A 12,304-nucleotide genomic window follows, 5' to 3' on the forward strand; every position below is an offset into this window, starting at 1 on the left:
CAGCCAAGTGGTATTGCTGACAGAGCTTGCTCACGTCATACCACCTGACTCACTGAAGCAAGTTGCTTAACTGCCCCCATGTTCTAGCCTCCAAATGAACTCATTCGTAGAGGCAAAATTGTCCCTAGCTTTCACCAAGTTAAATGCAAGCAGCAAAAAGAAAAGGGCTGGACAGAAGCATTACAAAGACTAGGTCCTGGCATTTGTAAGTTTAAGGTAAAGCATCACTTTGGGAAAGGGTGGAAATCGAGTTTTCCCTGCATGCTTACAGCACTATTGAGAAGATTCTATCTTTGACATGTATAAACTCCAGAGAGCTTGAAAATATATGAGAGAATCATTAACATTTTCCTAGAGGGGCAGAGAAGAATTGGTATTGTGACAAGGGCTATTTCCATACATGTAAAGAGTCAGTTTGAAGCAAAGATGTTGCCCATTGATTACTGTATTGAGTATCTTCTGTGTGTTTATACCGAAGTTAAAGAAATATAACACAACCACTGTTCTTGTGGTGTTACAGTATGTCAATTGACCCAGGCATGAGCACGAAGAGAAAAGTGAAATCCCAGAAGAAGGGGCATTGATTTACATCTGGGAGGAGGCCAGGGAAGGAGGCACAAGAGAGATAATATTTGATCTGGGCTTTGACGTTCACCAGGCAGAGAAGAGAGGAAGGAGACATTTCTGAGCAGAGAGAATTATACTCAAGGAGTCAGGATGATGGGAGAGTACAGGGCATGCTTGGGAAGAGTCAAAGAGACAACATGAATTGTGGCTAAAACACAAGATGTGTTGGTGTAACAGCCTTAACCTTTTTTTGGAATGATCTAGATGTAGCTAAAATTCAGCCTCGTAGATGAATTTGTTGTGTTCCTCAAGATCTCAGTACAACTGACCTGACACCCCATGGCCACACTCACTACCAGTATTTAGGTTTGTGTAAATCCAAAGCCATGAGTTCGAAGAATTTCCAGTGGGTTACCATTTCCAAGGTTGTTCAGCCTCCTGGATTCTGCACATTTGGCGATTGCCTCTTTCAGTTTTGCATGAAATTCTGCCCCTTCAGTTTACATGGCAACAAAATCATTCACACACCTAAACTCACATTCCTGAGTTTAGGAATCTTTTCTGAAGGTTTTGGTTGGTTAAATTATACCACCTTCTACCACCTTCCTAGCCACACTCTCTCTCCTCCTTTACAGAGTTCGTTGGGAACCCAAATTCCTCTTCCTGTATAAGGCAGAGCAATGATCTTCCATCCACCTAGGGGCAAAACCTATCCCTCCACTTCTCTCATACCCAGTGGTTTAGAAATTGATTTTTGTTGCCTGGACAGGGATGCCGTATCTCACTGTCCACCCTACATGGCTAATTAAAAATACTTCTCTAACAAGAATTCTGAGACCAGCTACAAGGGTAATAATAATTTTTCCATCACTTTACAGACCAGCCATAATTTACTAAATTAAAATAATGAGAGTTGCTATGGAGAGAGAGAGAGAAAGAGGTGATGGAAAGAAGGAAAAAAGGGCTTGGGATAGCGTCGTGGTCACACTGTCAATATTGTTGATACTCAGCTATACAGAGGGAGGGGAACCACTGAAGGCTCTGGAGCCTCGGGGTTAGGTGCTCAGTCTGGATATTAGTCGGGTCAGCCTGGGGACAGGATGAAGGGTGGATGTGATAGGGGAGAGACTAGAGGAAGGAAAAACATTCTAAGGTCGTCATAATAGTTGAGGACATAGTTGATGAGGATTAGCATGACAGTGACAGTTAATACAGTGGCAACTGGAATATGAGTTCTTTAGAAATCTATGAGTCAGAGGATTCAAAAACATTCATAGCCCGGTTTTGACTCAAATATTTGTGAATTTCAAGGGAGAGCAACTCTTTGAAATTCACACCTCATGTCCTCATTTAAGTGATGTATAAATTTTCCTAATCAGAGCAAGGGAGACAGATAGGTAGTAAGAAAATCAAATGATGGCTAGTAAGTTTTGAAATCCATTTTGAACATTATTTCACATTAATTTTTTTCAGAAGCATATATGATTTGACTAGAACTTTCTTAGGTCTTTTTAAAATCTCAAATGCATCTTTGTCTTGGCCTATTAATTTATTACAGATATACCTTACCATTTACCTGATTGTGTTTTGTGTTTTTAAAATTTTCTCTAGGCCTTATACTCATTTCTGCATGGAAGTCTTTCTATCTCGTTAACTTCCCTGTTATGTGTATTCGTGATCTACCCATTATGTGTTCCCTCCTTCCAATCCCAAATTTGTGAGAGTTATTTTATAAAAATACATGTTTATGCATTTAAGGTCTGCACACACCTTCTAAAAATTTCTCCCATAATATCTATAGTCCTTCAAAACCACAATCTGCAGACACAAAGCTTGATTTTACAAGGGAAAGAGAAGGGATTTTTTTTTTTTCTTTTTTAGACATATCAATTTTTAAGCTTCTGGGATCCAATTAGTGAGCTGGAGACGATAATAGCTCATGAGATTCTAGTGGCCCAAATCATTAGAAGCCTATATAGTCTTGCTACCCTGGGACTCATATATTTCTGTTGACAACTGGCTCCAGCTTCTTCCACCCAGCTGGCCTCTCTCCTTTTTGCTGTCCACGGGGCCTCCCTCCAAGCAGCTCTACTGTTCTTTGGCCCTGGCTCATCTAGTAGGCTGTCATGATGCTAAGACACAGAGCCAACAGCAGCAGCAGGGCCAGGGCTTCACTCAATTTCTAGCACTCTCCCATGGGATAGAAAACAATTAAATGTGAAAACCCACCTTTGATTTATTAGGTGCACTTTGTGCAGTCTGAAATGAAACAACAAGCAAGTCAAGATAGCGCAAGTCGATATTGCTAGCATTAAAGATTTATACACTATCCCGAACAACTCAGAAAAAGCTCTGAGCTATAGAGAAGTGCATATTTATAAGTCATTGATGCTTTTACATTGAGACAAACTTTTCTATGAATTTATATGAATTGACCATGACACTGGGTAAACATCACCTGAGATATTTATTGTTATAAATTAACCCATCTCTGAAAGCTAGTGGGAACTATAATCATATAATAAAGCGATTGAATGGAAAACAAAGTAGGATTTGGGGAGATGTAAAACCAATTTCAAGGTTATCAATACACATGTTGGTGGTTGTGTAGCAATTATGTGACGTCATCCCAAAGAAGAATGGACTCATCTACAGTGGGCAGCAGATAGTGGGTTGTAAGCTACGCCGGGGTCTGGCCCCTAGTACTTTAAGCCTCATTAATTAAATCTGTGCCAGAGAAATCTGTGATGGCATGTTAGTACCAACGGGAGTGGGAGGCACAAGTAAGAAGGCAAGATAGCCTTTGCTGCTACCATTGCAAGGACCCCTTCTTTCCACTGCTCCTGTGCAGTCAGATCTGGGATGATGCATATTTCTCATTTCTTCAGACTGGGTTATTTCTGGAAGTTTCTAAGGCCATCCCTATGCATAGTAGCACTATATAATGTCGAGTATTTTGTATATCTTCATTGTCAGAAATGTCTCTGCTAATAGTGCACTTATCTCCCCATCCTTTCTTCCGCTCTTGTCTGAAATTTCCATCAAGGAAGCTCCTCCCTGATGTTTGACAAGATATGAAATAGCTTTGTCTCTAAGGCACTGATACACTGCAGACATTACCTGGAAGAGGAAGGCACAAAGGGTCCAAGCAGAGATGTCATCAGAAAGGAGTGAGCCTTAAGAGAAAACCAGGACATTGCTACTCAAAGTGCAGACCATGGACCAGCAGTGTTGGCATCTCCTGGGAGCTTGGTGGAAAAACAGAATCTCAAGCCCCAGCACAGGCCTGCTGAGTCAGAGTCTGCATTTTAACAGGATGATCTATGTGCACATTACAGTTTGTACTGACGTTGAAGAAAGAGCAGCAGTGCTGTTAGGAACAGAAATGGTCAAACCGAGATGACCCAAGAGATGGTTAAAGATAAATAGGCTATTTTGCCTCTAGGACTCTTGTGGAGCAATATTCTCCTCACTGGTTCCCAAGGCAGCTGGGGCATCTGATTCACTGCTTACAAATATACATTTCCAGATCACATCCCAGAGAGTAAGAGTCCACTGATCTGAGGAGGGGCCCAGGAACCTTCATTTTTAGCAAGCACTTGGATGATTCTCCTAAAACAGGTTTTTGGATCCCCTATAAATCACTCTGTGTCCCAACTAGCTACTCTTCAGCCTCCTGTGCAGTTAGAGAAGTTTTCAAACCTCCTTAAGATTAGAAAAGACCTTGACATATAAAAATCAGAAGGAGGTGAGCCCTGAAAGGAACTACCACTGGTTCTGAGCCACCGTTATAACTTCCTGGCCATCACCATCAGGATTTGGTTGATGAATAACACGATTCCATTCTAGAATCCATGGCCGTCTTCAGACTTATTGACCATGAAGAACCAAAGTTACAGACCTACATTTGATGTTGCCCTGACTAGAGTTATTCAAGACAGCTGATGAGGCGTGAGTCTTTTTTCAGAAGCACATTTGTGGACACACATTTGCTGAGGGGAAAAGCCAATGATTCAGAATGTGGGGCGAGCATAGGTTGTGTCCTCAGTATCACAGTCATGCTGGTTGTATGTTGTGACCTCATCAGAAAATTATAAAATATCAATGCAGGGGTACACTGTTTCACTCAGATAACTTTTTTGCTTACAACAAGGGTCTTCACTGTGTGAAATAAAGAGGAGATTTCAGGCCCCACAATTGGTCAACTGTCAGCATTTGCCTTCTCTAGCCTCTCCTGAGGCTTCAGAAGAGCAATGCAGCTCTCCACAGAGTGTCCACTCCTTTCTTTGAGTCATAGGAAGCCAGCTGGCTTCTCCAGCAAAGGATCTTGCTTTGCATACTAGCAGAGTTTGGAAATAGTCTTCTTTTCTCCAAAGATGCCTACATAAGAAGTATAATTCAGGAGCCAAGAGTGTGAATTTTGGGGTCAGTCTACCTATTTCAAATCCTACTACCCTCTTACAAGCTATGAGAACTTGGGCAAGTTACACAGAATCCTGTGCCTCAGGTTGGCAACTAGAAAATAGGATAATCATAATACCCGTGTGTGGAGCCACTGCTAATATACGGAATCCTGTCAACATCGCCAATTGTAGTGCTCTTAATCCTGTTCGTGATGCCAACTGTCTAGCTACATGACCATACTAGTTGTCAAGCTCTTTTACCTGCTGGTAATCCTGCACTGACTGGGCCAATTGTTGAGCTAGGGCTGGGTCTGGAGCTCCCAGACCCCTCAAGCCCATTCACAGACTGGTTCACAAACCCTTCATATGCTAGGCTGGGTCACCAGACCCCTTCACGCAGGTCTATGAGCTAGGTAACTGGACAAAACGTCCTTGGAAACACAGGTTGGAAAGCATGGCTGCACAGGGCAGATGCCCGAGGCAGACACCCACCCACCTGCTTCAGTAAAACTCCTCTCTCTACTCTCTCTCTCTCTCTCTCTCTCTCTTTGAAGAACACAAGAATACCAACAAAACTAAAAAGATACATTGGTGCGCATGTGCACTCACTACACACACACACACACACACACACACACTCACACACACACACACACACACACACACACACACAAATTTGCTTACAAAGGATGTGCTAAAACCACACCCAACTGTACCGAGGTGAGGGCCCTGACCAAACTATTCTATTTTCCCAACACTGTGTCACAGAGCTGCTGAGAGGATTAAATGAGAAAATGCAGGGCTATATATCTAGTAGATGGCATTGTCAATATGCTCCCCAAATAACCCCTCCACCTAGAACCTTGCAAGAACCCATGGAAACCAATCGCCTAGACACCTTCTTTCTTGGCCTCGGGCTATCCAGATTTCTTCATTCCCTGCAGGGAAACTGATACCCAAGTGAGGACTTTGTTCTGTAGCTTAGACTATTAGGTGAGGACATGTTTTTCTGCCTTTCTTTTGCTAACCTCACCCTTCTGAGTCATGACCCCACTACAGTTTTCTCTGTTTTCTTTTCAGAAGAAAACCCTGAAAGGACTTCCCTCTAATACACCCAGTCATAATAATCTGAACTTCCAAAGGCTTTGCCCTACCTGCCCCCCAAGTCCCCTTCCATCTGACAGTCTCTGGCCTAGGACCAGTTGGGATGGATCCTCCTTCTCGGCAAGTCCTTTGCCTATCTGCAGGTGCCTGCTGAATCTGGCCCCGTTGCCCTTCTTTGCTCAAATGGCTTCTGCAATATTAAGCGGAAATGGGAATAGAACATGTGTGGGGAGGGTGGAAATGGAAATCTTAAAAGACAAAACAAATGAGCACTGAGCCCCCAGCTTCCATGTGTAAATCCACGAAAGTTTCAAGATTGCAGACGGTGGCGGTAGTTGGCTGTCTAACTGGGAGGGTGACCGGTACGCTATGTGCTGGTTTGGCTGAAAAGACTGTCTTCCCTAGTAAGCAAATTATTGATTATAAACTGTTATGATTCCTTCGGAGCCATTGTGGCCAACTGTATTATTCCATCTGCCATAAATGCCTGCTGTGTTCCCATGCCAAAACCCTTATGAAATTTCCACTGGAAAAAAAATGAGTAGCAAATTCGGGTCTCCATGCTCATATATAATTTCAGATTTCATTAATGGTTATTAAATATATGCCCTGAGGAAGGATAAAGTTCCTCATATGAATGGAAAGAGAATTGAATTTATAAATAAGTTGACTCTGCTTTCAAGGACTGTTCATTAGACGTATCCAGGGAACACTTTTTCAAAAACATTTAAATGAAAGGTGTTTAAAATCTCATAGGATAAAAAATGCAATGTTGGGAAAATATGGCCCTGCTCAAAAAAAAAAAAAAATCTAAAAATGACTCATCTGAAACATTTTTCTTTGTCTGGAGTTTGAAAATGAATTTTGGGGAAAATCCAAAAGAATTGTAAACTATTTCTATATTGTGCCCAAAAGATACACATATTTAGAAAATATGGATGAATCTATTGGTAAGTGGCAAGCTGGATGCTGAAAAGAATGTGGCAAAAAATTTTTATTAATCTCCTTTTAAGAACCACAATTATAAAAAGACAAAAAGAAGTTATTTAAGTAATTTTTGACTAAGTAAAGCCGTTTGGAATTTTAGGCTACTAAGCCGCATAATCTGGACAATATATTCTTAGTAGGAGCTGTTAAAATTCCACGGAAGAAACTCAAATCCTTTTTAGACCTGTTGTAAATCTCCTGAAAATCTGTACAAATGGTATAGTTTTAGCTTAATGTGAATAAGTGTATGAAAAAGTTTGAAAGAGATATTTAAGTTGTCAAAAGCTTGGCAGAACAGAGTAGTTATTTTTTGTTTTATATATTTTGAGGGCAAATGAGATATTTGCCTGAGTGCTGAGTTCCTAAGGAGAGATACCGTTGAACTCAAACATTTTTATATCAGGTGAGTTCTCTGAGGTCTATTTACACTGAATTATCTTCTTAGAAAAGAATAGATAAGAATTTTGTTGTCATCTACTGGCCTGCTGCTACGTGAGCCACCACCAGAGATAAAATGTACAGAAAGTTTTCGGGACTAGTGGGTTCAAATGTCAGCTTTTCCCACTGAAAAATGAACTTGGCAATATTTTTTAGCCAAAAAAAAAAAAAAAAAAAAAAAGCTTTTATAAATACCTTAACACAAATAAATTGTTGAAGCGATGAAGACATTTTTCTATTTGAACTTTATCTCAAATTTTGTCTTTACCCCCCTGAAATGGAATTCTATCTTTTAAAATAAATAATTCCCAAGCAGAGAGAGACTCTGATCAATAAAACCTCCCCTTTTGCTTTATCTTGTATTCGTGTCCCAAGTGAAATTGGCACCAAAGATATGAAAATGTTGGGTTATATATTATCTTCAAAATATTTTTTGTTATACAATAAGTTTGAATCTAAGATATGTGATTTTTACTAGGCTGTTTCTTATACCAAAATTATGACAGCAGAGAACTTGTAGGAAAAGTTTGAAAAACTCATCCTAAAGTAACATTGATATAAGGGGATAAGCATGAAAATGCTAGTGTAAATTCTATTTAGCTAGTTATAAGTTGGACTATGGTTGATGTTTGTTTGTAGATTGATTATTTAAACAGAGATGCATTGGAAAAATAAGCAATGCAAATCCAAATATGTCCCCCCATTAGGTTACAGAGCAGTGAAAGGTATTCCTAGAAAAGATTGTAGAAAACAAAAGTCTACTTCCCTCCTTGAAACAGTAAAAATGAAAAATGAAAAAAAAAGAAGAAAACTGAAACATTTTTATTGTCTGGTGTACAAATTTTGTTTGAGTTGCTGACGAAAGATAGTAACTAACCTGGCAATGAGCATGGAAAAATGAATTTTAAAAACCAACAAACTAACTGTAGCAAGGGGGGTTATCTGTCATTTTGCATGGAGCCTGAGAAAAAGAGCAGATTTACCCCTGTTTGATGGTAAAGACGTTTGGTAAAAGGCAGACTACAGCATGGCTAAAACAGAATCTCACCAACCCCCAAGCCAGGGGTCCTTATCGACAGCATAAAAGCTCAGGTGGCAGCTGTGGAATTCCAGATGAACGAATAATGTGGACTGGGCCAGCCTAGTTCAGCGGGAAAGAATGTCAACAATTTACCAGAGGACGCCTGGGAGGGCATTGTGAGCACATCTCTTTCTAGTCTTCAGAGAAACAGAAGTGCGTGAACAGCTCGGGGGAACTAAGAAAGAGTTCCAGAAATTTCAGAATGTCAGAGACAGCCCACTGAGGTAAAGAAATTCAGGGGCCAAATCGAGGTGGGACAGCTGGTGAGATGGAGACATGGCTTGTTTTTATTTTCTCTTGCTAAATGCTTTCCTGTGAATGCACGCCCACCCACCCAGAACTCACGAGGAGGCAGGAAAAGGTGCACCCTGTAAAAAAAAATCTGATGAATAGACTTCTACTTTATGATGTGAATTTGTCACCAAATTTCATGGTGATGTGACACCACCTTAAGAAATGAAACGAACAAGATGTCAAGGACATTATCATGTTTCTCTCTGTATACACACATGCACACATACAGCCTCATATGGAGAAGCAAAGTCAAGAGCATATAGCAAACAGCCACTGACCACACAGGAGGTTTCTATAGTCCATATAAATTAAGCTCCTTTAGAAGGAGAAAAAAAATCCCACGGTATTTATTTATGCAAGTGTTTTCAAACAGGTTTCTCAGACTATTTGATGATAAGTGTAATGTAATCAAATACTCATGCAAGCAAGTGGTGAAATTAAAAGTCAAGGCATTGCATGTTTGCAGCAAAGTAGAGCAATTTCATAAGGAGCTTTTAACTCTGGGAAGAACATTTTGAATAGAATAATAGGATAGATTTTATCTAATTAATATGCTAAATCATATAGTGAACAAAGAAAGATAGGTACAAGCATGTCAGGTCCGTGGACTCTCCAGGCAGAGAGAGGGCCTTCGGGAGTCTCCACAGCTCCTCGCTTCGCAGACGGGAGCCTGAGATCACGGGCATTCCTACCACGTGAAGTCACTCGCACAAGTTCGGGTCAAGGCTATGCATCCAGTCATTTATGTGCACATCAGAAGGGGGAGATGGACGTGCATTCAGACACACAGAGAAAGAAAGAATGTGAAAAAGAGCGCAGCGTGCAGTGTGGCTATGCAGTCTCCTTCGGGAGGAAAACACACATGCTTTGCATGGAAGAGGAATTCATCAGATATGAAGTCAAGCCTCGCTGTCGTGGGCTGAAAGCTCAGGTGGCAGATATGGATTTCCAGATAAAGTGAAAGTGCCGAGGGGGCCGAATACACTTGCAAAGGCTGCCAGCAGTTTCTCAGGGCACTGGCCCCAAATTGCATCATCAGGTTATCTCTATGCTGTCCTCAGAAATTGGAGGCGCTCTCTCCCTTTTTAAAAACCACTTCTTCCCTGAAGCCCCCCAAATGAAAATCACCTCTTTTCCATGAATACCAGGAAGACTCTGTCTCAGTCTCTCATAGCATTTTCATTGCTGCCTGCGTGCACCCGGACATCCTAGCGTGGTGGTCCTCAAACTTGGGGTGCATCAGCCTCAGCATCAGCTGGAGGGCTTGTGACAACAGAGTGCTGGGTTCTGTCCCCACAGTTCCCTCCTCAGTAAGGCTGGGTGGGGCCTGAGAATTTGCATTTCTAACAAGTGTTCAGGTGCTGCTTCTGCTGCTGCTGGTGCATAGATCACGCTCGGATCTAGCACACGGCATTAGCACTATTTGGGTTTGCTGAAATTGGATTAGTGAGCTGATGAATGCAAACGATGCTCTTTCATTGGATCACATAATGGGTGTGTGTGTCCGTCACCTGCAGATGAAAGTGGGGCGAAGCGTGAGGTTTCTAGCACTGCCATCAGGAAAATATCAACAAGCATCCGTTAGAAAAAGTTTCCAATGAGGGGTTTAAATGATCTCCGTATGCAAGATCAATGGGATGGAATGCCTTAAAAAAAAGTTGTCTCGGCAATAAAAGCTAAAATGAATAATTGCTGCAATTGTTGAGGTTCATGCATACAGTTTCAAGAAGTGTGGGGAAGTTTTATAAGTCATTTTTGGGTCAAATTAAGTACTTCTGAAACTATCTCATTAGAAAAGAACTTTTTCACTATTAAAAGTTTACATCTGAACTCTTACTTTTTAAAGAAAGTATTACATAGTTTAAGCTGGATGTTCTTATTCTTGGATTTTACTTTTCAGCAGGAGACGGAGCTCTAGTAAAATGAGGAAATAAATATTCTGCTCAAGTGTGCTATTCTGAACAATGTAGTTATTTATAAAGGGAAGTTTCTTTTTGATTAACTTAATATGTACGAGAAAGAAAAAATAATAATTTAAATACGGATTTGAGGTCAACTCAAAATTTTATTTATTACTCCTGGTAATTGTTTTAAACCATATTAATGTACATTAATTGCTTTCACAATTCACTTCGTATTTTGCATTAAAGACCAGTTTATCTATTAAGACAAGACACAAAGCTTCCTTCTTCTAAATTGATTTATTTATTCTACTTAATACCCTCATCTGAATCTGTAGGCCACTGACAAAGAGCTTTGTCAGACCCCCAAATGGCTCCACGTCTTCCTACAAACAATCTTCAAGTAGTACTTTCTACTATGTCACTTGCCTCCAAGTGTAATTCAAATAGATTTAACATCTTGTTCTCAAGTTTTAAAAGCTGTAAAAATTTAAAGAATGCAAATCACAAATTACATCTATATAACAAGCAGATGAAGTGAACTATTTAAAATCTGTACACAGTTAATTAATTTTGCACTGGCAGGCGAAGGATTACAGATGTTCCCACAATGTAACCTTTTTGAGTCTTTTATCCTGTAAAACGCTCATTTCCTTCTCAGGAGCTCCCAGATAGAAAATACTCCTTTTTCAACAGACACTGACAACACACATGCACATTATCCTTATTACGTGCCGACGAAGGTATGGCTCAAATCATGCAACCTCTCTAGTAATTTCACCTTGGAGATAGGTGACAAGATTGTCCCATAGAACGAGCCTCCCAAGACATCCTACTCCTCAGCAAGCGCTGTTGCTGCATTTTGTACAACAGTGTTATATTTGAAGGAGATCTAGGAGACGCTGGCCATGCGGGGCGGAGGCTCAACTTTTATGTGGTGCCTCTAGGCTGCGGGGCAAGAGACTAATTATTTTCAGAACTTTCTCCTGCAGTGGGAAGGGGTTGGAAATGGGATCCCATAGACGCACCAGATCTGATTTCTGAAGTGATGTGAGATAAGGAACGCTTCTGGCGATCGATGCCGGCCAGCGAGACAACCTGGTTCCCATTCTCCCTCCCCCCCCCCTGCGATGCCATCTTCGCCTTTGCCCGCAGGATGCTGTCCCTGCCCACCCGGAGCACCTTCTCCGTCCTCTCCCTTCTCCAGGGACTGCCCTGGCCTGCTTCTTTTTCTTTGCTCAGCCACCTTTGTCATTTACTTCACTGTGTTGCCTGCTCTGTACACGAATCTCTGCACCCCTTTCATTGCAGAGGATCCCCTTCTCAACCCCTCTTTTCGGGGACAACTCAGCTCTCAAGTTCTCTAGCACACGCCATGTCTGTGTGGTTTGTAAAACACAAGTAAAAGACATCAAAATGATTCTAAGCAAGTGAGCTCGGTTGCTTGACATATTATGCAAAAAGACGCCAAACAGGAAGCCGGGGTGGAGGTGTCACTTGACTCCCGAGGATGCCAGCCCCCTCCTAAG

This window comes from Cynocephalus volans, chromosome X (genome assembly GCF_027409185.1).
Source record: "Cynocephalus volans isolate mCynVol1 chromosome X, mCynVol1.pri, whole genome shotgun sequence".
NCBI classification, from domain to species: domain Eukaryota; kingdom Metazoa; phylum Chordata; class Mammalia; order Dermoptera; family Cynocephalidae; genus Cynocephalus; species Cynocephalus volans.